Consider the following 25,521-nt stretch of genomic DNA (forward strand, 5'->3'; position numbering starts at 1 on the left):
GCCTTGCAGGTATTCCCTCTGTTTGGAAAACCTATGCTCGTAGTCCTCAGTGAGGTACTTCTGCTGAGCCTCCTTCTCGGTCAGATCCAACTTAAACTGAGCCAGCTGTTTTGCCAACTCTTTCTCGTGGTGGCGGCTTAGCTCCAGCAACTGCTTCCTGTTGGGGCCCTAAGGAGCACGGCGGGCAGGCAAACAGTAGCGAGTAGAGACTGACAAGACACCCTTCAACATGGGTGACATTGAGTTGGCCACACCCACCCAGTCACATGACCACCTTGCTACACCCACCCAGCAGGTCATTAGGTCATATTAGAGGTCCACGGGATTTAAAATTATGAATTTAATGATCCCTGAGTTCTGAAAGGTTGGGGACCCCTGAACTAGAAGACTTCCAAGATCCCTTCCAACTCTGTTATTCTGTTATGTTTCTTTCAGAAGTTCAAAGCTGTTTACTTCAGAATTACCCTTAATTCTGAAGTAAAGACCAAGAGAATGAGTTTCCACAGCTGAAATTGGAGGTCAGTCTGGGTCTTCTTGGTTGTAGACAGCTGTATTTCACTAGCCAGCAATTCTTTATGTTCAGATGTTATGGCAAAGTGTGGTTAAGGTAAACTAACCTACCCAAAATCTTTACATTTCAGAGGCTTCTGAGTTCAGGTAGCATGGTCCTAGTATATCTTTGGATGGATGGATGGATGGATGGATGGATGGATGGATGGATGGATGGATGGAAGGAAGGAAGGAAGGAAGAAAGGAAAAATTGCCCTTCCTTCAAGAACTTAATGTACAATGAATAACCATAAGACACAATTATTGGCTCTCAAGATAGATATAAACATGAGTACTTATTAATTAAGAAATAAGAAATATTTCCTGACACGTTTTCTATGCAACCATTACAGAGCCTCAAATGCAGACCTTTGCAAGAAATCTCAGTGATATTTTCTTTCATTTTGTTCTGGGTCTGCCTACCTATTTTACCTCCTTCCTGGTGTTCCCTTCCATAAAAACATCTACAAAGAAAAATGGAATATGTACACAATGCTTTTTGATAGCTAACCCTTGGGATTTTAAATTTCCTTTAACATTGCAGGGACATACTGTAGCTGATACCTTATTTAAGCACTTAGAAATCAGAAAATCAGAGGAGATGCTTGAGAGATCTATCTACAATTAAATAAAGCTTCAGACAAATAAACAAGCTTCAGGCTTACATTCTCCCAGTTATTTAAATTCATCCTGATTTTCAAACACAAAATAAACCAAGGAACCATATATCAGTTGTGCTACCTTGAATTTAACAATAACAAGTATCCTTGCATGTAATCCTGCAAATGATTATTTCTTGCCATTCCTGTCTTGCTTATTAAGCAAGGATTTGGCAATACCTTCCCCCTAAAATTGTTGGCCATCCTTCCCCTACTTCTTTTAAATATCAACCAACCATTAAAATGTCAACTGCAGAGCTGAGAAATCTCATGTCCCCTTATGGCTTGCATTTGCCTGGATCTGCTTGCCATTTTAGAGGAGAGCGAGGGATGGACAGGAGGGGCCCGCACAAGACTGAAACATGCTGAACAATGTGTGTGGGCCAGTAGCCAAGTGAGTCACAAATCCTGCCACCTCTCATTTTGGAACTTTTAGAGGAAGGGAATTAAAACATGCACTTTACATTAAGTAATATTTCTTGGTCAATCAATATTACTCGTTGTTTTACTTTAATTGAAAACAGTTTTTTTTCCCCTTAAATTTTGAGCAGCCTTCCTGGGTTGAGTTAGCTGGATCAAAGAAAAAAAAACTTTTCATGCAAAATAATTCATAAGTTTCATGGAGCTTCGTGGTGCACGTTGGCAGGCACTCTAGACATGGGCATGGCATATGCTGGTTAAAGAGAGGGAGTGAGAGAGTTCTATTCTTTATACTGGTGAATAGATTCACAACAGATCCACCCCTCCCATTCTTATCCTACCCCCTCACTTCCCATCTTTAAGCTTTAAGGTTGATTATGTGTATAGTATTATAGTATAGTATTGCATTTACATCATTACGTTTTGTACAGGTTTACCTTTTAATATTGTATTTAATATTGTATTTAATATTAATATTGTAAGCTGAAATTACAAATTACAAATTCTTTTACAAATAAATAAATAAATAAATATCAAAAACACAGCCCACTCCTCCCCTGGATTACCTTGTTGGATCATATATTTATTTATTTATTTATCAACAAGTACAAGGAAACAAGTAACAGTATAGACATAGACATGGACACATGAAAAAAAAATGGCACAAATAAAAGGATATAAATAGGCAAAAGATAGCCATATACACATAAAATGATTACATATATCATATTTTTCGGAGTATAAGACACACCTTTCCCCCCCAAAAAAGAGGGTGAAAATCTGGGTGTGTCTTATACTCCAAATGTAGCCCCATCCAGCTTCTCAAATGGAGGTTTCAGAGGCTGAAAAAAGCATCAGAAACGAAGCTTCCCAAAAGAAGCTTCCAAACAGAGCTTCAGAAAAGAAGTCCCCAAACAAAGCTTCATAGGCTTTTTTTCTGAAGCTGTTTCAGAGGCTTTCAGAGGCAGAAAAAAGATTTTCTGAAACAGAGTTTCAAAAGTTTCAGAGGCAGGGGAAAAAAAGCAAAGCACAGAGCTCACAACCAAGGAACCTGTTGCTAAAACTCACCTCTGGGAACAACTGATTGGGGGTATTCTGGGAGGCCAATCCACCTGCCAATCAGCTTTTCTCTTATTTTCCTCCCCAAAAATTAAGGTGCGTCTTATACTCCGAAAAATATGGTAATTGAGAACAGTAGGACAGGGACAGTAGGCACACTGGTGCGCTTATGCATGCCCCCTTAGGGACCTCTTAAGAAACATGAAAGGTCCATGGTAGACAGTTTTAGGTAAAAAGTATGGAGATTAGCGAAACTAGCAACAGGATCGGGTAGAGTGTTCCAGACATTTACTACTCTATCGCAGAAGTCATATTTCCTACAATCAAGATTAGAGTGAATTACACTGAGTTTGAATCTATTGATAGCCCTTGGGTTATTATGGTTGAAATTTATTTATTTATTTATTTATTTATTTATTTATTTTATTTTGTCACAACAGTATATATAAGCATAAGCATGAAATAACGATACAATATATAAGCATATATATAAGCATAAGTATGTAATAACTATATTAATTGGATATAATGAAAGGAAACAATAGAACAGGAACAGTAGGCACGCTTGTGCTCTTATGCACGCCCCTTATAGACTTCTTAGGAATTAGGAATTAAGAATTAAAGTACTCATTTACAGGTAGAACATTTTGGTAAATAATCTTATGAATTAAGCATAGGTCAGAACGTAGACCGTGTAGTTCGAGACTATCCAGACCTAAAATTTGAAGCCTGGTGGTATAGGGAATTTTATTTCGAGCAGAAGATTTGAGTACTCTTCTAGTAAAATATCTCTGAACCCTCTCTAATGTATTGATGTCTGAAATACATTGAGGATTCTAGGCAGGTGAGCAGTATCAAGTATAGGTCTGGCAAAGGTTTGCCAGACCTATACTTGACATATGACAATTCATATAGACTGTATTCATTTATTTTTTTTATCCAGGTTGGTTCCCTTCCCTTGCTATTGGGCTCAGGAAAGCATATGAAAAAATAATGCACAATATAGTTAACCCTAGAAAAGTTAGGTGTTCCCCCATTTCCCCTGTGATGGTATGTGAGAAAGACCAAGGCAAACAGGGCAAAGAGATGCTGCCTACAGAACAGTCAGATAAAAGGAGACATATCCTACAGCTACATAATGGATGAAGAAAAAGGCTCAGAAGGGACCTTTCTCATACATTGCATCTGTTAACAGACAACAGTATGTATGTATGTAGTCATCAGCACAAAACACCAAGGTATCCATTATGTATTGTATATAGTTGTCAGTTGAAGTTCTCAGTCTGGTCCTCTATTGGAGTGGGAAAATACTCTCTCCTGATTGGTTGTGGGCTGATCAGGTTCCCTATAAAAAGAGCTGTGTCAGCCAGGGAGCCGCAGTTACCTCACAGGCAGTATTGAATAAAGAGCTGTTAGAAATCACTCTGGCCTCACCTCCATTCTTCACCCAGAACATAACAGTATCATAAATAATAATAATAATAATAATAATAATAATAATAATAATAATAATAATAATAATAATAATAATAATAATAATAATAATAATAATAATAATAATAATTTAATTTGTATACCGCCCTTCTCCCGAAGGACTCAGGGCGGTGAACAGGCAGATAAAATACAAATACATACAATAATTAAAAACATCCCTTAAAAAACTGATTTAAATGCCCAAATGTTAAAAAACATACTCCCCCATAAAATTACAAAATTTTAAAAACCCATCCAATAAAAATAAAAATCAGGCTAGTCCAGCCATACGAAATAAATAAGTTTTAAGTTCGCGGCGAAAGGTCCTAAGGTCAGGTAATTGTCGAAGTCCGAGGGGAAGTTCGTTCCACAGGGTCGGAGCCCCCACAGAGAAGGCCCTCCCCCTGGGGGCCGCCAGTCGACACTGTTTGGCTGACGGCACCCTGAGGAGTCCCTCTCTGTGGGAACGTACCGGACGATGGGAGATAGAGGCCGGCAGTAGATGGTCCCGTGGATAAATGATCCCCATCAGAGGGAGTGTCTTTTGTGCAAAGGAGGCAAGGGAACTGATGGAGCTATCTTATCTGTGCCAGGTCCTCCTCTTCACATAATACATGCCAGCCTAAGTCTCCAATGATAGATCGCAAGTATGCTTTCTGGACACTAAATAGATAGATACTTACAGGTAGTCCTTGACTTACAACCATGGGTTTAGTGACTGTTCAAAGTTACCATGGAACTGAAAAAAGTGACTGTTTTTCACACTTGACTGTTGCAGCATCCTCGCACTCAGAATCAACAATCAGATGCTTGGCTTCTTCTCCAGAAAGATTACACTACTAACCAGAGCATATAAAACATTTGCTAGACCAATCCTTGAATAAAGCTCGCCTGTCTGGAACCCGTACCTCATTTCGGACATTAATACAATTGAGCGTGTCCAGAAATATTTTACAAGAAGAGTTCTCCACTCCTCTGAATACAACAAAATACCTTATGCCACCAGACTTGAAATCCTGGATTTAGAAAATTTAGAACTCCACCGCCTGAGTTTAATTCATAGAATCATCTGTTACAGTGTCCTTCCTGTTGAAGACTACTTCAGCTTCAATCACAACAATACACGAGCACACAATAGATTTAAGCTTAATATGAACCGTTCCAATCTTGATTGCAGAAAATATGACTTCAGTAACAGAGTCGTTCATGCCTGGAATGCACTACCTGACTCTGTGGTATCTTCCCAAAATCCCCAAAGCTTTAACCAAAGACTATCTACTATTGACCTCACCCCATTCCTAAGAGGTCTGTAAGGGGCGTGCATAAGAGCACCAGCGTGCCTACCGTTCCGGTCCTAATGTTCCCTTTGATTGCATCCAATTCGTATAGTTATTTCATGCTCATGCTTATATATATGCTTATAAATCGTATAGTTATTTCATGTTTATGCTTATATATACTGTTGTGACAAATAAATAAATAAATAAACTAAATATATTTATGACTGCAGTGTCCTGGAATCTCATCTTTTGTGACCTTCTGACAAGCAAAGTCAATGGGGAAGCCTGATTTACTTTAGAACTGAATTACTAACTTAACAATTACAATGATTCACTTAACAACTGTGGCAAGAAAGGTGATAAAATGAGGCAAAACTGACTTAACACCTGTCTCGCTTAGCAATGGAAATTTGGGGCCCAATTGTGGTAATTCAAGGACTACCTCTCCATTATTTCATTATTTATTTGACTCTTGGCTAAAGCAAAATTATGGAAGTAGAGTTGCATTTTATGCCACAATAATAACTAAAACCCTCTCTCTTCATGAATCGGAAAAACCATTTCCATTTCTATGGGTTTATTTATTGAAAAGAATCCTCTCTAACAGTTCTTCATATACACTAGTCATTGTTTTTGCTGCCTTTTTGCAAAACCATGGGTTTATCACGGACTAGTAGAAACTAGTCAGAAATTCATAGTATGTTAAAATTAGTAAAGATCTTGCAAAGATCTACTTCAGTGATGAAATGTGATGAAACCATTAAGTTAATTATACTTTTTTTCCCCTTTCCTTTTACCTGGGGCAGCTGATGAATGCTGACTTCCAGAGGTTGGAAATCGCTGTTTGAATTAAGTAGTGAACAAAATCTAGGCAAAATTCAGTTCCCACTCCAAAGTTGAAATGTGACTGTGATTAATGTGCAGCTTTGAGTATCATGTAGGACTGAATTGTATTTAGTTCACAGCTCAGAAAGTTTTCCAGTTTAATGCGCAATCCAAGCATATGTTTAAACTGGAGAAGTTTGAGAAAGAGGAAAAAGTTGAAGTATTTTCTTATGGGTTGTTTTGTATTTTTCACTTGCTGCTTTCCACCCCCCTCAGAATCTTGGTATTTGGAATTTATATTTAACCGTACCAAATCCTGAGAACAGAAGGGCAAGATGCAACCAGTTTGCACGTTTATGCAGGCTGGAACTCTCACACATTCAAGTGAAAATCCTGAAGAGAAATTATATGAATTAAGAACCTGTAAGAGATATCTGCTCTTCATACACAGCTATGAAAGTCTGAAAGACTGAGAAAAAAACTGTTTTAGTTTGTTCAGCTTATGACTTGGTGATACTAGCCATACTATTGTCCCTGAGAGACAGTGTAGGAAAGAAGTTAAAGCAAGGCTCTCCAAACTTGGCAACTTTAAGACTTGTGGACTTCAACTCCCAGTGTAGCTGGCTGGGTTAAACCATCAGAGACCCAGCTTCCAGCCCACTCTCCACTATAGAAGCTTATTGATTGGTTTAGCCTTTTATTCTCGTCCCAACCTCCTTTACAGGGTTGTTGTCAACAGAGAATCTGTGAGAAAGAAGTGTTATGTAGGCTGTTGTGAGAGCCTGTGGTAATCAGGCAGAGAAGAGGGACTTTTGTGGGTGGCAGAAGAGGGAACACAGCCCAGAAATTTTCAGAGATTTTTACTTTTATCATTTTCAAGATTATGGTTTTAGCCCTGACTAGCATTAAAAATGCCTTTTTGAATTCCATGTGATTCTGGCTTCTTATATTTTGCTACCTAGGGGAAGCTTGACTGCTGCCTTAAGCTGCCTAATAAATGTAGTTTATTTGGTTAATATGGCTTCCAAAGCTGACATGTAGATTAATATATTGGTCATCTGTCTGGTCTTGAATGCTAGTTTGATGTTTCCTGTCTAGGTCTCCTGGCTCACAGCGACTCCTTTTTACACACACACATTCATACACACATTTACTTTCCTGACACTATAGCTTCTACTCTTCTGTCATTGTTGCAAGAAACAGAAGCTCATTCCTTGCATAAACATATTGCTTAACACCAGCTGAGATAAACATATGCTTTCAAAGCCATGTATCTTGAATAAGAAGTCCCATAGCGGAGCACTACTATTCTGGCACTGTTGTCCAAAATGCCTGGATTGTTTGCCTTCAGAAAAACTTTACTAAGAGAATACCTGAAGCGTTGAAAAGGGCTCTGAATCGGGATTTTGAAGTCTACTTTCTCAGTATGAAATGATTACATTCTTCATAAACTGAAGCTAAATTTCTTCCCTTTTGAATGGCTGGCATGGCATTTGGAACCAAATAAAGCAGCCAGAACCTATCATCTGGCTGAATAAAGATGTGTTTTGACATTTCATATATCCTTCCATAGTCTGTCTAAATTAAAACCGAAAGCACTAATGTGCTGAGAGAAACACTGTTGCTTTCAGGAACTGGGAGAATAACTGATGCATGAGCTCACTACATTAGGTGTGTTAATTAGTTCTGAGCACCAGCAAAGCCAGAAGCCAGTTTTATAATGCCAGCCTTGTCCTGCTTCATGTGACCTCCTCCCCCAAATTTTTAATTTCATATGGCAGACCTCCCTCCATTTCTTAATTAAGGCTAAGGCAGAGGGTCAGGAATTTTGCTAACCCCCAAGAGCGGCCTTCTTTACTAATTGACATACATGTAGACCAGTTCATGTGGTTACTGTTTCACAGTTTGATCCAGGGCAACCCTTTTAAAAAAAATTTAGTGTCTTTCTCTCTTTCCTACTCCATCTCTCAACGATTTGCATATATTGATTTGAACTTTAAAATGTTAAATGATCAAAACTGTCATGGGCGATTTGCCGGCAGGAGAGGAGACCTAGGGTCTGATCAGCTTGAGTGTCCAAACCAATTATGCATCCTAAAGTGGTTCCAGTTAATAAGCACTCCACTAAGAGGCCACTTTCTTAAGGATGTTGATTCTCTCTGACAGTGTTTTTATGCTGTTTGCTAGGAATCCACAGGCCAAGCTTTTCTGGTTAGCATTTTAGTAAATGCCTTTAGTACTTTGCAAAAATAAAATCCGCACATAGGTGAAATCGTGCTGGAAATGAAAATTGCTGAGCTTGGTTCTTCTTTCAAGTCCCTTCCCCCTCATCCTCAAAATGTTTCTTAAATATGCCATAATATAAACTCCAAACTTTATTATGATTGAATCAAGAGGGAAGGAGATTTGAAATCCATATACACATATTAAAACACATAGCTAAAGTTCCTTTGAATAGTGCACTATGTTCAATTATGGTTCTAGCAAGTCCATCCCCAAATAATTCATGTTATTTTGGGGTTTTCTTCCCCCTGGGGAAATTATTTGAACGTGAAATAAGATCTGATCTTGAAAATGCAAAGCCTTAGAAGCATGAGCTATTCGTATAATTTATTTTTAAAACAGTGACTGGTGACAGGGACATCTCTTGTAGGCAAGACTCAGCTGGAAGGACTCAAAAGCACACCTGCTGGCTCTTGAGGAAGAACATTCATTTCTTTTGAATATTTAAATCAGCTCTTACCCTGCTTATAAGCAACTTCTTATTGTCTTCATATGTAAGATATCTGAATTGCATACACCCCATATAAGCAGATTCTAAAACTGAAACATTTTTTCCCCAGTTGAAGCACTTTATATTTAATTCAAATGTAATATGCTAAATGTTACTTCATCTATAAGTTGTCAAAAATATTTTTTACAAACCAAATGGCCTTTATTTTTAATTACAAAATGGGCTTGTGATGAACTCTTCTGCTTATTTTTTTTTCTTTTCTTCAAAGTGTAATGATTTTTTAAAAAGAGAGCCCAGTGAAATCCTGGAAAACTGAGATACTCTAGATTTCTTTTTCCAGTTTTGTTTCTGTTCTTGCCTTCAAATCCAGCTGATGTTTTTGGTAGCTTGTGTGCAGTGGTGGGTTTCAAAATTTTTTACTACTGGTTCTGTGGGTGTGGCTTGGTGGGTGTGGTATGGCTTGGTGGGTGTGGCTTGATGGGCGAGGCAGGGGAAGGATACTGTAAAATCTCCATTTCCTCCGGATCAGCTGGAACTTGGGAGGCAGAGAATAAATGGGGTCGGGACCAGTCAGAATTTTTACTACCGGTTCTCCGAACTACTTAAAATTTCCGCTACCGGTTCTCCAGAACTGTTCAGAACCTGCTGAAACCCACCTCTGCTTGTGTGTGTTCCTACATTCTATGTTCTAAATAGTTTTTGTGGTTACCTTGTGATCAGCTGGGGATCATGGGATTCCATCATCACTAGTGTCACTTATATCGATTCTATATTTTAGTGGCTCATCTTCTGATCTCTTTAGCCCTTATTTTTCCCACTTTGGTTTTATTTAAAGATTAAGAACTCTCAGACTGGCAGGTTTTATTGAAATCTCTAGAATTTCAATAAAAATTTCATCCATCCTTCAAACAAAAGACCCAAAAAGTACGGTATAAGTTTAAGGATTTGATTTTTTTTAATATACAGCAAGAGGATGATTATTGTTGGTTTTAGAAAGTTGCATACAGATTAAGAGTTCAGATGGACTTAATTTAAGATTTTGAAGTTCATTGAAAGGATCCTCTCCCATGAGAAAATCCTGTGTTTATATTCTTAATTGATTAAAAAAAATTGAAGATTATTACACTAGAGGGCACTAGATGACTATTTTAAAAGAAATGTTTGACTGATGGGGAGAGTTGAACTATTTAACTCTTTACTAGCATTATTTGGTGTGGCTGCAGGAGTTGCTATGTTTGAAATACAAAGGGACATGATAAAGATGGAAAAGGATTTTGAGAGGAAGGAAAAGAGATGAGAAGGCAGATGCTAGAACTTTCTTTGAAGATTTTAATGACTGTTTGGAGAAAGAAAAGAGAATACAAGATTGGTCTATTTGATCAAGATTAAAATAATGGGTTGGTTTTGTGTGGGGGGGGAGGTTAATGGGTATAATTAAAAGAATGCACAACAGCATATGAGGAAGGACTGAACCTTTCTGAATACTTTTACCTCAATATCACATGTTCAGTTAACTCTCTCTACCTAATAACTTATCCACTGTATAACTTTTTGGCTTCTGCAGAATTCTCCATGCCTATAGGTATATTTATCTCTGCAGACCTTCATATAGGATTTAGGCAGCTAGGGAAATTATAATGTCATAATATATAAAGATATTGAAGAAAAATGTTTGGTTCTTGCTCATTTGTAGACAATAGTAGGCTATTAATGCCAGGCAAGATTTATTGAACAAAATTACTGTAGTGTATCAAGAGGTGGCTTTGAGTTTAATATAATCTCTGAAGCCAGTTATTGGTTTGTAATCTGTAGTTCATGCTTTGCTTTTTGTGAGAACCAAGCTGTGTCAACTTGCTCAACAAATCATGATTAAGATAAATTTAGTGTGGCTTCAGCCACTGTATTTTACTAAATATATTTTTTACTAAAAGCACAGGAGACCAAAACTTTTACTCAGTGCCACCAAGTAACAGAAGAATGCAAAGGACATAATTCAATCCATCTGAGAAGCTGTTATAAGGAGAAAATTGATACAGATAGTTCTCGGTTGATGAAGGTAATTGGAATTTCTATCACTAAGGGATGCAGTTGTAAAGCATGACATCACATGACTGCATCACTTAGCAAGGGCAATCCAGGTACTCCCTGTCGCAATTTCTAAGCAAGGATGGCGGGTCATTAAGCAAGTCCCAGATAGCTTGCAAGCACACCAGCAGGCAGGTAATGCACATCCCATTGCACAAGCTTGGCAGAGCCAAGGGTGGCTGTTATGAGGTGAGGGAGGGTACAAGCAATGTACTGAAGCTACTTGAGACATTCCCTTCTCTATTGACTTTGTTCTAGGAAACCAATAGGGAAGATCACAAATGGTGATCCTCTGACCACGGAACACTGCAACTGTCATAAGTGTGAGCCAGTTACTAAATGCCCAGATGACAATCATATGACCATAGTGGGTGCTAGAACAGCCAAACTTTGAGGATCGTTGCAAACAGGGGTGAAATGCTCCCGGTTCATAATAATAAATAATAATAATAATATTTTAATTTGTATACCGCCCTTCTCCCGAAGGACTCAGGGCGGTGAACAGGCAGATAAAATATAAATACATACAATAATTAAAAACATCCCTTAAAAAACTAATTTAAATGCCCAAAATGTTAAAAAACGTACTCCCCCGTAAAATCACAAAATTTTAAAAACCCATCCAATAAAAATAAAAATCAGGCTAGTCCAGCCATACGAAATAAATAAGTTTTAAGTTCGCGGCGAAAGGTCCTAAGGTCAGGTAATTGTCGAAGTCCAAGGGGAAGTTCGTTCCACAGGGTCGGAGCTCCCACAGAGAAGACCCTCCCCCTGGGGGCCGCCAGTCGACACTGTTTGGCTGACGGCACCCTGAGGAGTCCCTCTCTGTGGGAGCGTACCGGACGATGGGAGATAGAAGCCGGCAGTAGGTGGTCCCGTAGATAGCCTGGTCCTAAGCCATGGAGCGCTTTAAAGGTGGTAACCAATACCTTGAAGCGCACCCGGAAAACAACAGGTAGCCAGTGCAGTCTGCGCAGGATAGGTGTTATGTGGGAGCTCCGAGACGCTCCCTCAATAACCCGCGCAGCCGCGTTCAGACTGGATTGCCCAATCCAGTAGCATTGGTGGTGGGTGGTTCGGAGAACCTGTAGCAAAAATCCCTCCCCACCCCCATGCCCAGCTGAGTCGTGCGATCATCAGAGGTTTGCCCAGCTGAGCCGTGCGATCATCAGAGGTTTGGTTTTGTTTTTTTACTTTTAAAAGCATTTTTTTACAATCTCTTCAGTCGAAGAGGTTGTAGAAAAAATGCTTTTAAAAGGCTCCTCTGGCGATCCCAGCTGAGTTGCCTGATCATCAAAGGAGCCTTTTAAAAGCATTTTTTACAACAATTTCGACTGAAGAGGTTGTAGAAAAAATGCTTTTAAAAGTAAAAAAAAAAGTTGGCCACGCCCACCCAGCCACATTACACCACCACCACCAAGCCATGTCCACAGAACCAGTAGTAACAAATTTTACATTTCACCACTGGTTGCAAGTTTCCTTTTTCAACACCATTGTGACTTTGAATGGTTGTTGAACAAATAAAGAAATGTTTGTAACTTCAGTGGTTGTTGAATTTACAGATGAACGGTCAGTAAGCCAGACTATCTGCAGATGCAGAACTGCTTTTCCTTCTGCTGTCAAAATCTCTGCAATCTTTGATGATGAAATGATAGTATGATGCTAATTTTGCAAGAAAAGGTTTTCCACACACTGCAAACTTGGCTCCAGGTTCCTTGTCTGTAGGAGAGACAGAGAGAATTCTATACAAACCCAACAAACAGGTACCAAGAAAAAATTAATAAAAGCCAAGAGAGATAACACAATAGTTGCTTGAATCAACATGGTGGCGTGAAGGAAAAGTTCTAGCCAAACTGGTAAACAAATCTGCAAAGGCTCAGTGAATGCACAGTATTGCAACAGGAACACAAGTTTTGCTTTGTTTTCAGCTGTAAGGGAAAAAAATAACTCGGCTCTTGTAGGCAGCTAGCTTTGTGTAATTTGCTCAATAGCAGAGCTCATTTCAAACTGGTGCAAAGCTTTTGTATGGAGTATGCCTTTTGACTCCTATTACTAGCCTGCAGAAACTTTGGCCAAGATTTCAAGACCTACCTGACTAACTGCAAATAAAGCAAAGGCTTGTAGAAATATCTGTGATTTGGATAGAAGAGGAAGACTTATAAAACCTGACTAATCTGTGCTTTGAGTAACAGGAATCCCTAAATTAGAATAAGCTTGTCTTGTGTTTTTCAATAAATGCAACTAGAATAGGATTTCTTAGAATAGCTTGATCAGGAATTTGAGTAAGGTTTGTGGATTTTGCGTGTGTATGTATGAACATTCCAAAATAAAATAAATGCTAGTGCTAAGTTAGGACTCTAAAACATGCTTAGCAGAGGTGGTATTCAGCCAGTTTGGGTGAACCGGTACAATGAGTTGGCCCCACCCACCTGCCCCCGTTCTATCCTGTCCTTTATTTTTTGCTTTGTAGCTCATCTCAATCACACGGCACAGCTGATTCCCCCCCTCACTGTTCTACTTCCGTTGCTGACTTGGAAGGTAAGCAGCTGAGCTTCTAAATGCTCCATTTTCAGCACTGCATGCAAGTGCATTAGGCACGTGCACGGACAAAGCGCGTACTCACCAAACCAGCAGCATTCCATCACTGATGCTTAGGATTTAGTTATTCACTAGACAACCCATGCCCCATTGGATCATCATTTCAATGATGTTTCCTTACCTAAATAGAAAAACAGATTAACCATGGGTGAAAAAAAAACAATGGGAGCAAGAGTGACTTCCAAATTCCCATGGACTTCTCCATTGAGTTTTCTTCTGGGAAGCTGTCAGGGAGCATCAGGAATCCTTCCTTCCTCCCTCCCAATTCTATGCTGTTCTTGAGTATCCATGAAGTAAATTTGAACATATTTGGCTTGTTGGTTGGGGTCTGACATAAAAATATCTGCTGTAATGATGTTGAATAATCACAGAAGGATTCCATCTATTCTTTATTGGAAGGATTTCTTTGGCCCCAAAGGACGACATTGGAAAAAGTAATTATATTGTCTGATGTTCTTCCTGTATTATTTGCAGTAGGTTCATTATTGCTATATAAATTGAGAAGTTCATTAGGTAGTGGTTGCAAATTGCTTATCCTGGCCTTTTGCTTCATACAGCAGAAATTGGCGGCCCCTCCAGGGAATAGGAATGAATGACGATTGAGTGCAGACTTTGGCCATTGCATCAACATCAGCAAAAATATTACAACATGAAAATTATGCATTTGAGGTCTTGTGGAAGGTGGATATAGTGTTTAGAAACTCTCACAGTAATTAGTGTTTGCCACATATTCTCCAGTTCATTCTTCCTTTCTTCTGCCATCTTATCTCCTCATTTGGTACATTTCCAGTGATTATCAGAGGTGGGATTCAGCTGGTTCGGACTGGTTCGGGCTAATCCAGGGGTGAAATGCTCCCGGATCGGACCGGATCGCGTGATCCGATAGTGATCACAGCCGGTGGTTCGGCGATCCGGTAGCAATGGCAGAGTGAAGCTCCGCCCACCCGCCCGGGTGTCATTACTTCCTGGTTTTATATTATTATTATTATTATTATTATTATTATTATTATTATTATTATTATTGTTGTTGTTGTTGTTGTTGTTATTATTATTATTATTATTATTTAACCAGGAAGTAATCTGTTTTAACCAGGAAGTAATCTGTTTTTTACCTTCTGCACATGTGCAGGTTTTGTGCATGTGCAGAAGGTCTGCGCGTGCATGTGATTCGCACACATACACACATACACACACACACTTCCAAACCGGTAAGCAAGGTAAGTAGATTTCACCCCTGGGCTAATCCTACCACTGGCTGTCTCACCCCCGCCCATTTTTCGGCCCATTTTAAAGTTCACAAGTTTTAAAGTTGTCAAGGTTAGAGACCCCCTGCTCTGGAATGAACTATCCTGTGTTACCTTGAGCTTATTTTCAGGTGTGAGTGTATACTAGGAAGAACTTCTCCTTAGTTGAACAGAAACATGAAATGCGCTCTCTCCGTTATCAATTTCTATCCTGCCCCTGTTTCAATTTATTGGAATTTACCTTTCTTTCTTTCTGGATGACAGGCGACAAAGGCTAAAGGTATCTTATCCTGCCCTTGGAATGAAGATAAAATTCTGCTTGAACATCAGAACACATAAGGATGGCCTAAGTGTCTCTAACTCGTAATCCAGAGATGAGATGAAGGCCATGTTCTGTGGAAAAGCCATTGCTAGGGCATATTTGAGTCAGGCTTAGATGCAAGGACAAAAAGTCCTATGCCTCAGTCTTAGTTTAAATGCAAACCTTCTCCTCACAAATGATCTTTCAAAGAGCTTCAGCAAGAGATCTTTGAAATGCCCAAGGGTGATGTGCTACATAGAAATCAGTTGCCACCCAGTGGAAGTAAAAAAAATGAGGCTAGTATAACCTTGGGTGATATATAAAGGGAAATCATCAGCATTCCACTCAATGGTAGCAGGTTTATCACAGTGAGAAATATCAAGGACGGTAAATCTTTTTAAGCCAAAAGAGGAGGGGATAGTTTGTTATAAAGCAACAACCCAGGAGACATTTGTCTTAATTTTGTTAGAACTTTTTTGTATGTTATCCATTAATGCCATCTGGTGGAAAGAGGAAACATTGCCAGATAAATTAGCATTTTCCAGAGAAGTGGCTTTATTAGTCTGTTAGGGCAAAAATACAGAGCAGTGATATACTTGCATTAAATATTAACAAATGTATAATAGCATTCATTAGTGAGCCTATGCACTTAGTGGATGCATGAAATATTATCCACAGAAAGGAAGATACTGTATGCATACAACAGTGGCAAGGAGAGAATTATTAAAGGCATATTGACATTTACTGCTTAAGCTACTCTTGCTGGCTTGACTTTAATCTTGTTTAAGAAAATTCTTTATGAATTGGCATCGGCTTGCAAGACACTCAGTCTGGCTTGCAGGTTACCATGGTCTCCTATTAGACAACTCTCCTGCTTCCTTCTTACTTTTCTGTATTAAAAAAACAATGGTCATTTTGAATACAGCTCGACTGTTTGGAACTCATACCACATTTCTGACATCAATACAATTGAACGTGTAGTGGTGGGATTCAAGTAATTTAACAACCGGTTCTCTGCCCTAATGATTTCTTCCAACAACCAGTTTGCCAAACTGCTCAGAAAGTTAACAACCGGTTCTCCCGAAGTGATGCGAACTGGCTGAATCCCACCACTGTGAACGTGTCCAGAAATATTTTACAAGAAGAATACTCCACTCCTCCGAATACAACAAAATACCTTATGCCGCCAGACTTGAAATCCTGGGTTTAGAAAATTTGGAACTGCACCGCCTTCGACATGACCTGAGTTTAACTCATAGAATCATCTATTGCAATGTCCTTCCTGTCAAGGACTATTTCAGCTTCAATTGCAACAATACATGAGCACACAATAGATTTAAGCTTAATGTTAACCACTTCAATCTTGATTGCAGAAAATATGACTTCAGTAACAGAGTTGTTAATGCTTGGAATACACTACCTGACTCTGTGGTCTCTTCCCAAAATCCCCAAAGCTTTAACCAAAAACTGTCTACTATTGACCTCACCCCATTCCTAAGAAGTCTGTAAGGGGCATGCATAAGAGCACAAACGTGCCTACCATTCCTGTCATATTGTTTTCCTTCGTTATATCCAATTAATATAGTTATTACATACTCATACTCATATATATGCTTATGTGTTGTATAGTTGTTTCATGCTTATGCTTATATATACTGTGTGACAAAAATAAATAAATAAAAATAAAATAAATAAATAAATTTAAAACTCTTATAGGAAGGTAGGTCTTTTTGCACATACATACTTTTATATGTGCGTGTATCTTCTCAAATGTGTAGACATGCATACATGTATACTTAGCTAATTAAATTTATATTTACAAGGATAGAAATCTTTCACTCCAGTCCTATTCCCCGTCCCCAAAGGAAAACCCCAGCCCATTAGTTATTTGGACAATCTGAAAGCTGAGGGTGGAAGGTTTTTACTGCAAATGACTGGAAAATCACTGAGATGTTGAGGCTGCATTAATATAAATAATGAAGAAAATTGAAGACTGGGAAGCTTGGAAGGAAAAGCAGTTATTAACCCACCAAAAATATGGATTTTAAACCAGCACCAATTAGATTACAAAGCAGAATTTGGCTGATAAATGTCTGGGTAAGGTGGAGGTTTAGAAGATACTAGAGCTACGAGAAGAATGGAGAGCTAATGCTAAGCATTGGCTTGGTTGAAGAGATGGTTCTTCCTCTACAAAGGGAACTTGCCGGAGGTTGGGCTTCAGCGAAGTGGTCTACTTCAAATGGATAGGAGCACCCAAGCCAACATATGGACGAAAAATGTATTTTAGAACCTGAAAATTGCTTTCAGAAAGATTGCAGGATCAATAGAGGGTAATGTCTGTTCCTGACCACAAGGTAAGATATAAGTCTGGATTTACCACCAAGACAAACTGTATACAGTGATATTTTTTTTTAAAAAAATAGTGAGCATTCACAAAATGTTAGAATCTGAAAACAAAAACCTTGCAATTTTAGGCTGATTAACAGCAGGATATTTATTAAATTGAGTCAGATAAATAGTCAAGTAAGTATAGCAGCATTTAATGAATACATCTAACATATGCAGTTACCTGATAACATTTTTGTCACCATATTGTTTAGCCATAATCCACATGGAGCTTGGGTTTAACATATGTAGGGATATTTATTACTACTACTTTGAATGTTGCTATGAAAGTAGGTCTTAGTTGAGGACATGATTGTGGTGATGTAAATATATGAACCAGATAGTCCTCCACTTACGACTGTAATTGAGTTGGCAACTCCAGTTATAGAATAGAATAGAATAGAATTTTATTGGCCAAGTGTGATTGGACACACAAGGAATTTGTCTTGGTGCATATGCTCTCAGTGTACATAAAAGAAAAGATACGTTCATCAAGGTACAGCATTTACAGCACAATTGATGATCAATATATCAATATAAATCATAAGGATTGCCAGCAACAAGCTATAGTCATACAGTCATAAGTGGAAAGAGATTGGTGATGGGAACTATGAGAAGATTAATAGTAGTGCAGATTCAGTAAATAGTCTGACAGTGTTGAGGGAATTATTTGTTTAGCAGAGTGATGGCCTTCGGGAAAAAACTAAGTCAGGACAATGGTAAAACAAGTCGTCACATTTTCCCCGTTCCTATTTTGTTATCCTAATCATTAGACCAGTATTTCTTAAGCTTAGCAACTGTAAGATATGTGAACTTCATCTCCAGAATTCCTTAGTCAGCATACCTCTCACTTGTCTCCTATTTGTTTCCTTACGCGTAGCTCCCATGTAACACCGCTCCTGCGCAGACTGCACTGGCTGCCTGTGGCCTTCCGGGTGCACTTTAAGGTGTTGGTTATGACCTTTAAATCGCTCCATGGCTTAGGACCTGGGTACTTACGGGACCGCCTGCTGTACGCTCCCATAGAGAGGGACTTCTCAGGGTGCCGTCCGCCAAACAATGTCGGCTGGCGGCCCCCAGGGGAAGGGCCTTCTCTGTGGGGGCTCCCACACTCTGGAACGAGCTTCCCCCGGGTTTACGGCAAATACCTGACCTTCGGACATTTCGTCGCGAACTCAAGACTCATCTTTTTATCCGCGCGGGGCTGGCTTAAATTGGGATTTTAATGTTAAATTTATTAATTTTAAACGGGGTTTTTTAGTATGGTAAATTTTAATCACTGGGCTAATTTAAATAAGTTTTTTAAATCGTATTTTAAACTTGTATATTGTATTGTCGGTTTTATTATGCCTGAGTCCTTCGGGAGAAGGGCGGTATAAAAATAAAATAAAATAAATAAATAAATAAATAAATTCTTATATCTTTCTATAACTTTTCTCCTTAGTGGACAGAACTTGCTAAATGGAAAAAGTAGTAAAAGCTGCATAAGGGTTGTTTTTGTTTGTTTGTTTGCAGGGATCATTAGGCATCCTTTGTCTGGTAACTCCTTAAATTTCATGAAAATCCAAGAGGTTTGTCAAGATTCAGAAGAGGGCAGCAATGTTCCTAAAAAGAAAGCATGACTCTTCCAATCATCTTTTAGAAACCATATTATTTCCTTCCTCCTTGTACGAACAGCAGCTTCACTTTTTACACTTGTATTTTACATCTCATCAGAGGTGGGATTGAAAAAGTTTGCTGCCGGATTGCTGGGTGGGCATGGCCATGGGGGCGTGGCCTACACAGCCTCCTACACCAAGGCAAGAGGGGCATTTTTGCTCTTCCCAGACTCTGGAGACTTTCCTTGAAGCTCCAGGAGGGTGAAAACGGGCACCGGAGGGCATTCGGATGCCGAAAATGGACCCATTTCTGGACTTCGGGTACTTCTAGTAGGCTTGTTTTTCATCCTACCCAGCCTCCAGAGGCTTTCATCCTACCCAGCCTCCAGGAGGGCGAAAATGGCCTCCCTGGGCACTGGAGGCCCTCCGGAGGCCAGAAATGGGCCTGTTTCCAGACTTCTTCTACTTCCGGTAGGCCTGTTTATTGCCTTCCCCAGGCTCCTGAGGCTTTCCTGGACTCTCCAGGAGGGTGAAAATGGCCTCCCCCAGGCACCAGAGGCCCTCCAGAGGCTGGAAACAAGCCTGTTTCCGGACTTCTGGTAGGCCTGTTTTCCCCCCTCCCAGAGCCTCCACGCATGCCTTGCACTTACCTGGCATCCAAAACGGGCCGCATGGAGACTCCTGGGAGGGGCATGGTGGACGGGGTCAGCAAGTCCTTGGAACAACCGGTTCAGCGAACCAGTTTAAAATTAACATCTGGTTCGCTTGAACCAGTCTGACCTGGCTGAATCCCACCCCTGCATCTCATGGATGGGTAGCGTGGAAACAACACTTGTTGCAACTACTTGTTGCAACTTGTAGTGATTATTGAAAAAGCAAAAAACTAAGCACCTTAGTTCAGTAATCATTTCTATAAGCCAGGAGAGGTCAATTTTCTAGATGGGAAGATAAATGGGATAGACAGGTATAGATGGAAAGATAGGAAGGCAAAAGAAAAGCTGTTTCCTGATTCAGTTCAGTCCTTTCTGGACAAATTTTGCCTTATTCATGAAGAGAATGAAATCCAAGTATGATTATTTAAATACATTGGATTGCTTTTACAGTATGTAACTCGCCCAGGTCTTCAAGTACTAGGCAGTTGGCATTTTGAAGATGCACACTGCGCCAAATGCACTGGTTGCCAGTCCATCTCAAGTCTAGTTAGGAGCGCTTGTTTCCATCATTAAGGCCTTAAAGGTTTTGAATTCAAGTTACCTAACAATATCTTCATATTTATCAGTTTATTTATTTATTTATTTATTTATTCGTACTTTTATACCGCCCTATCTCCCTAGGGACTCAGGGCGGTGTACAGCCATATAAAAACACATAAATATACAAAGTAAAACATTCATCTAAAAAACTTATTATATAGGCCAAAATTTAAAATAGACATATAAACAATAAAACCCAATTTAAAACCAAATCTAAAATTTAGACATTTAAAATTTTAAATTTTTTAAAAAAATCTAGTCCAGTCCTGCACAAATAAATAGATGTGTCTTGAGCTCGCGGTGGAAGGTCCGAAGGTCAGGAAGTTGACGAAGTCCTGGGGGAAGCTCGTTCCAGAGGGTGGGAGCCCCCACAGAAAAGGCCCTTTGGCCGACAGCACCCTGAGGAGTCCCTCCCTGTGAGAGCGCACCGGCCGGTGGGAGGCATTCGGTGGCAGTAGACGGTCCCGTAAGTAACCCGGACCTATGCCATGGAGCGCATTTTGCACTTTGCATTTCGCACGAAAGACCTTTCCTGAGATACAATGAAATATTGACATGACGATGCAAGTACCGTTTCCAAAACTTTGGAAGCCCGGATGACTTGCTGAATTATTTGGAGAGCTCAGCCAGGTCATATGATGGCTACAGTTCTAATGTTTAGGAACTGCACATTAGGCTGACAAGTGTACATCAAAGCACATAATTGGAATTATATTCTAACCTTTGGAGAATCAGAATGGTTCTGAATGGGATTACGCTCCCTTGAAAGTAGAGGAAAGTATACACACCATCAAAATCATCAATTCTTTTTTTTAAAAATCAATTAAAAGGCAATGTTTTCAAAAACCAATTTTTGTCTCATCTTGGGAATTTAATTTTTAATATTTTTAATAATTATACAGCCTACCAAAATGACACAACTACATTTGTAATTAGAATGACTACTTTACCAAAAATTTCCTGGGATAAGAATAAGCAACTTTAATAGGAATTGCAATTGTTAGTCTTACACACCCTTATTGTATTTCACTATACAACATATTTCCCCAAAGCAGATTGGTTTGCATTTATAACAAAGTCTTGCCAACTATAGCATCATTTCTATTGTGCTCGTTTGAAATATGTTTACCCTTGCCCAATTAGTTACTTCGCTTATGTTTTAAAATATGTACCATCCTTTACTGATGCCAGACCTGCTCAAATACAGAACCAAAAGCAAAATACACACATTTAAAAATTTAGATTAGGCAAAAATCTGGCATACTCATAAACAATACCAGTGCAGATAGTTGTGTTGCTTGAGAGGTGCAAATAATATCCCATCCAACTGCCAAAGGTGACCCTTTCCTTGTCAAAGAAAGAGGAACCACACTTGACATGAAGAAGGATCTAACATTTTCCTCTCTGTGTATTCTTTCTTGTACATTGCTTCCCTGTTGGCACGACCATAAACAGCACTCATCTTCTAATGAACTAATTAGACAGCTGCCCAATAGGCATCACTTAGAGGGGATCCAGTCCAATACTGAGACCATTGTTAGCAATGATGATGATGACGACCTAGTTTGGTAATATACCACTGCAAGAAAATTACCAAGCCTCAAGGACCTCACAGTGAAGCCATGCCATAATGTATCTCTGTGCTGACTGTCCCTGATCCCAGAATGACATGCATAAGGTAGCCAGTGAGGATGGCTCTCTTCTCCTGAGACCTGTGTGCCTAAGCAAAATGACAGATTGGAAGCAGGTTTCATTTTCCAATCCATCTTGGTCTGCTGCTCAAAGTGGTTGCTTTATTGTGCTGAATGGTGAGCTGGCTTTGCCCACCTTGAAGCTATTGGGATGCAGTTTACTAATTCTGATGAACTAGATATTAGAATTATTATTTAGAATTAGAATGTATTTATTTAATTTGAATGTATTTACTTTATTTAATGAGAATTTATTTACTTTTATACCGCCCTATCTCCCTAGGGACTCAGGGCGGTGTACAGCCATATAAAAACACATAAATATACAAAGTAAAACATTCATCTAAAAAACTTATTATATAGGCCAAAATTTAAAATAGACATATAAACAATAAAACCCAATTTAAAACCAAATCTAAAATTTAGACATTTAAAATTTTAAAATTTTTTTAAAAATCTAGTCCAGTCCTGCGCAAATAAATAGATGTGTCTTGAGCTCGCGGTGGAAGGTCCGAAGGTCAGGAAGTTGACGAAGTCCTGGGGGAAGCTCGTTCCAGAGGGTGGGAGCCCCCACAGAAAAGGCCCTTCCCCTGGGCGTCGCCAGTCGGCACTGCCTGGCCGACAGCACCCTGAGGAGTCCCTCCCTGTGAGAGCGCACCGGCCGGTGGGAGGCATTCGGTGGCAGTAGACGGTCCCGTAAGTAACCCGGACCTATGCCATGGAGCGCATTTTGCACTTTGCATTTCGCACGAAAGACCTTTCCTGAGATGAAATATTGACATGACGATGCAAGTACCGTTTCCGAAACTTTGGAAGCCCGGATGACTTGCTGAATTATTTGGAGAGCTCAGCCAGGTCATATGATGGCTACAGTTCTAATGTTAAGGAACTGCACATTAGGCTGACAAGTGTACATCAAAGCACATAATTGGAATTATATTCTAACCTTTGGAGAATCAGAATGGTTCTGAATGGGATTACGCTCCCTTGAAAGTAGAGAAAAGTATACACACCGTCAAAATCATCAATTCTTTTTTTAAAAAATCAATTAAAAGGCAATGTTTTCAAGAACCAATTTTTGTCTCATCTTGGGAATTTAATTTTTAATATTTTTAATAATTATACAGCCTACCAAAATGACACAACTACATTTGTAATTAGAATGACTACTTTACCAAAAATTTCCTGGGATAAGAATAAGCAACTTTAATAGGAATTGCAATTGTTAGTCTTACACACCCTTATTGTATTTCACTATACAATATATTTCCCCAAAGCAGATTGGTTTGCATTTATAACAAAGTCTTGCCAACTATAGCATCATTTCTATTGTGCTTGTTTGAAATATGTTTACCCTTGCCCAATTAGTTACTTCGCTTATGTTTTAAAATATGTACCATCCTTTACTGATGCCAGACCTGCTCAAATACAGAACCAAAAGCAAAATACACACATTTAAAAATTTAGATTAGGCAAAAATCTGGCACATACTCATAAACAATACCAGTGCAGATAGTTGTGTTGCTTGAGAGGTGCAAATAATATCCCATCCAACTGCCAAAGGTGACCCTTTCCTTGTCAGAGAAAGAGGAACCACACTTGACATGAAGAAGGATCTAACATTTTCCTCTCTGTGTATTCTTTCTTGTACATTGCTTCCCTGATGGCACGACCATAAACAGCACTCATCTTCTAGTGAACTAATTAGACAGCTGCCCAATAGGCATCACTTAGAGGGGATCCAGTCCAATACTGAGACCATTGTTAGCACTGATGATGATGATGACGACCTAGTTTGGTAATATACCACTGCAAGAAAATTACCAAGCCTCAAGGACCTCACAGTGAAGCCATGCCATAATGTATCTCTATGTTGACTGTCCCTGATCCCAGAATGACATGCATAAGGTAGCCAGTGAGGATGGCTCTCTTCTCCTGAGACCTGTGTGCCTAAGCAAAATGACAGATTGGAAGCAGGTTTCATTTTCCAATCCATCTTGGTCTGCTGCTCAAAGTGGTTGCTTTATTGTGCTGAATGGTGAGCTGGCTTTGAAGCTATTGGGATGCAGTTTACTAATTCTGATGAACTAGATATTAGAATTATTATTTAGAATTAGAATGTATTTATTTAATTTGAATGTATTTACTTTATTTAATGAGAATTTATTTACTTTATTTAATTTATTTAGATAGTAGAGTTAGACTTGAAGTCACTAAAACAAATAAGATTATTTTGGAATAAGCGACTCTGAGATAATCAACTTTTAGAAAGTGTAGATAGACTGTACATAACAAATATCACAGTACAAATAGGTTGCAATTAGTGTGAATTCAAACAGCATGATATTTGATTTTGGGCAAATTACAACTTGATACCCAGGTCGTGTTCAAAGTGAGCCAAAATTCAGTTAATGTGAGGCTAGTGCACGGGTAGTTAAGGTTAGTTCCTTCACAGTTGATGGGTTATAGACATTACTTGTTGTGTATGCAGAATGAAGAAAAGGAAAGTTCCATTTGAGTAAAACTCAAAGCAGAAGACCCTCATTTTGAAGAACTACAGTCAAATACAAGAAAATGAGGTGTGCTTTGGATATTTATTTATTTATTTATTTATTTATTTATTTGTCACACAGGATATATAAACATAAGCATGAAATAACTATACAATATATAAGCATATATATATAAGTATGTAATAACTATATTAATTGGATATAACGAAAGGAAACAAAAGGACAGGAACGGTAGGCACGCTTGTGCTCTTATGCACGCCCCTTGTTGTTTTATCCTCCAGCTTGTCCTCTGTTCACTTGATTTATTTATTTTAAATATTTATGAACTCTGTCTAGAAGATGGATAGGAATGGTATTTAGAAATATTTTGTTTTATTTTGCTTTCTATAACTATGCTTTGTTAAAAAATAAATTTAAGTTGTAAATGTATTCTTTTAATCCGTTATATTTCATTAATAAACATTTAAACGTATTTTAAAATGTTCATTTCCTATTTTCATCAATTACAAAATTTCCCCTATATTTCATAGAAAGATCATTTTGAATGTGAATTTGAATAATGCTATCATTTGATGGGATTCATTATCAGCACTAATCTAGACATACCTGTACCTATAACAGCAATATCTAAATGACATGTCAATCAAAAAGGAAGCCTACAGAAAAGGTGATAAATGCTGTACAATCAGGCCAGAAATGTATTAACAAGGGAGATCAGAGCAGCAAAAAGAAGCTACTCTGAAAAGCTAAAGCAATGGTAGTCAACCTGGTCCCTACCGCCCACTAGTGGGCATTCCAGCTTTCATGGTGGGTGGTAGGGGTTTTGTCGGATACTGAAACACTTTCCTTTTTTT

The sequence above is a fragment of the Ahaetulla prasina genome, chromosome 3 (genome assembly GCF_028640845.1).
Source record: "Ahaetulla prasina isolate Xishuangbanna chromosome 3, ASM2864084v1, whole genome shotgun sequence".
NCBI classification, from domain to species: domain Eukaryota; kingdom Metazoa; phylum Chordata; class Lepidosauria; order Squamata; family Colubridae; genus Ahaetulla; species Ahaetulla prasina.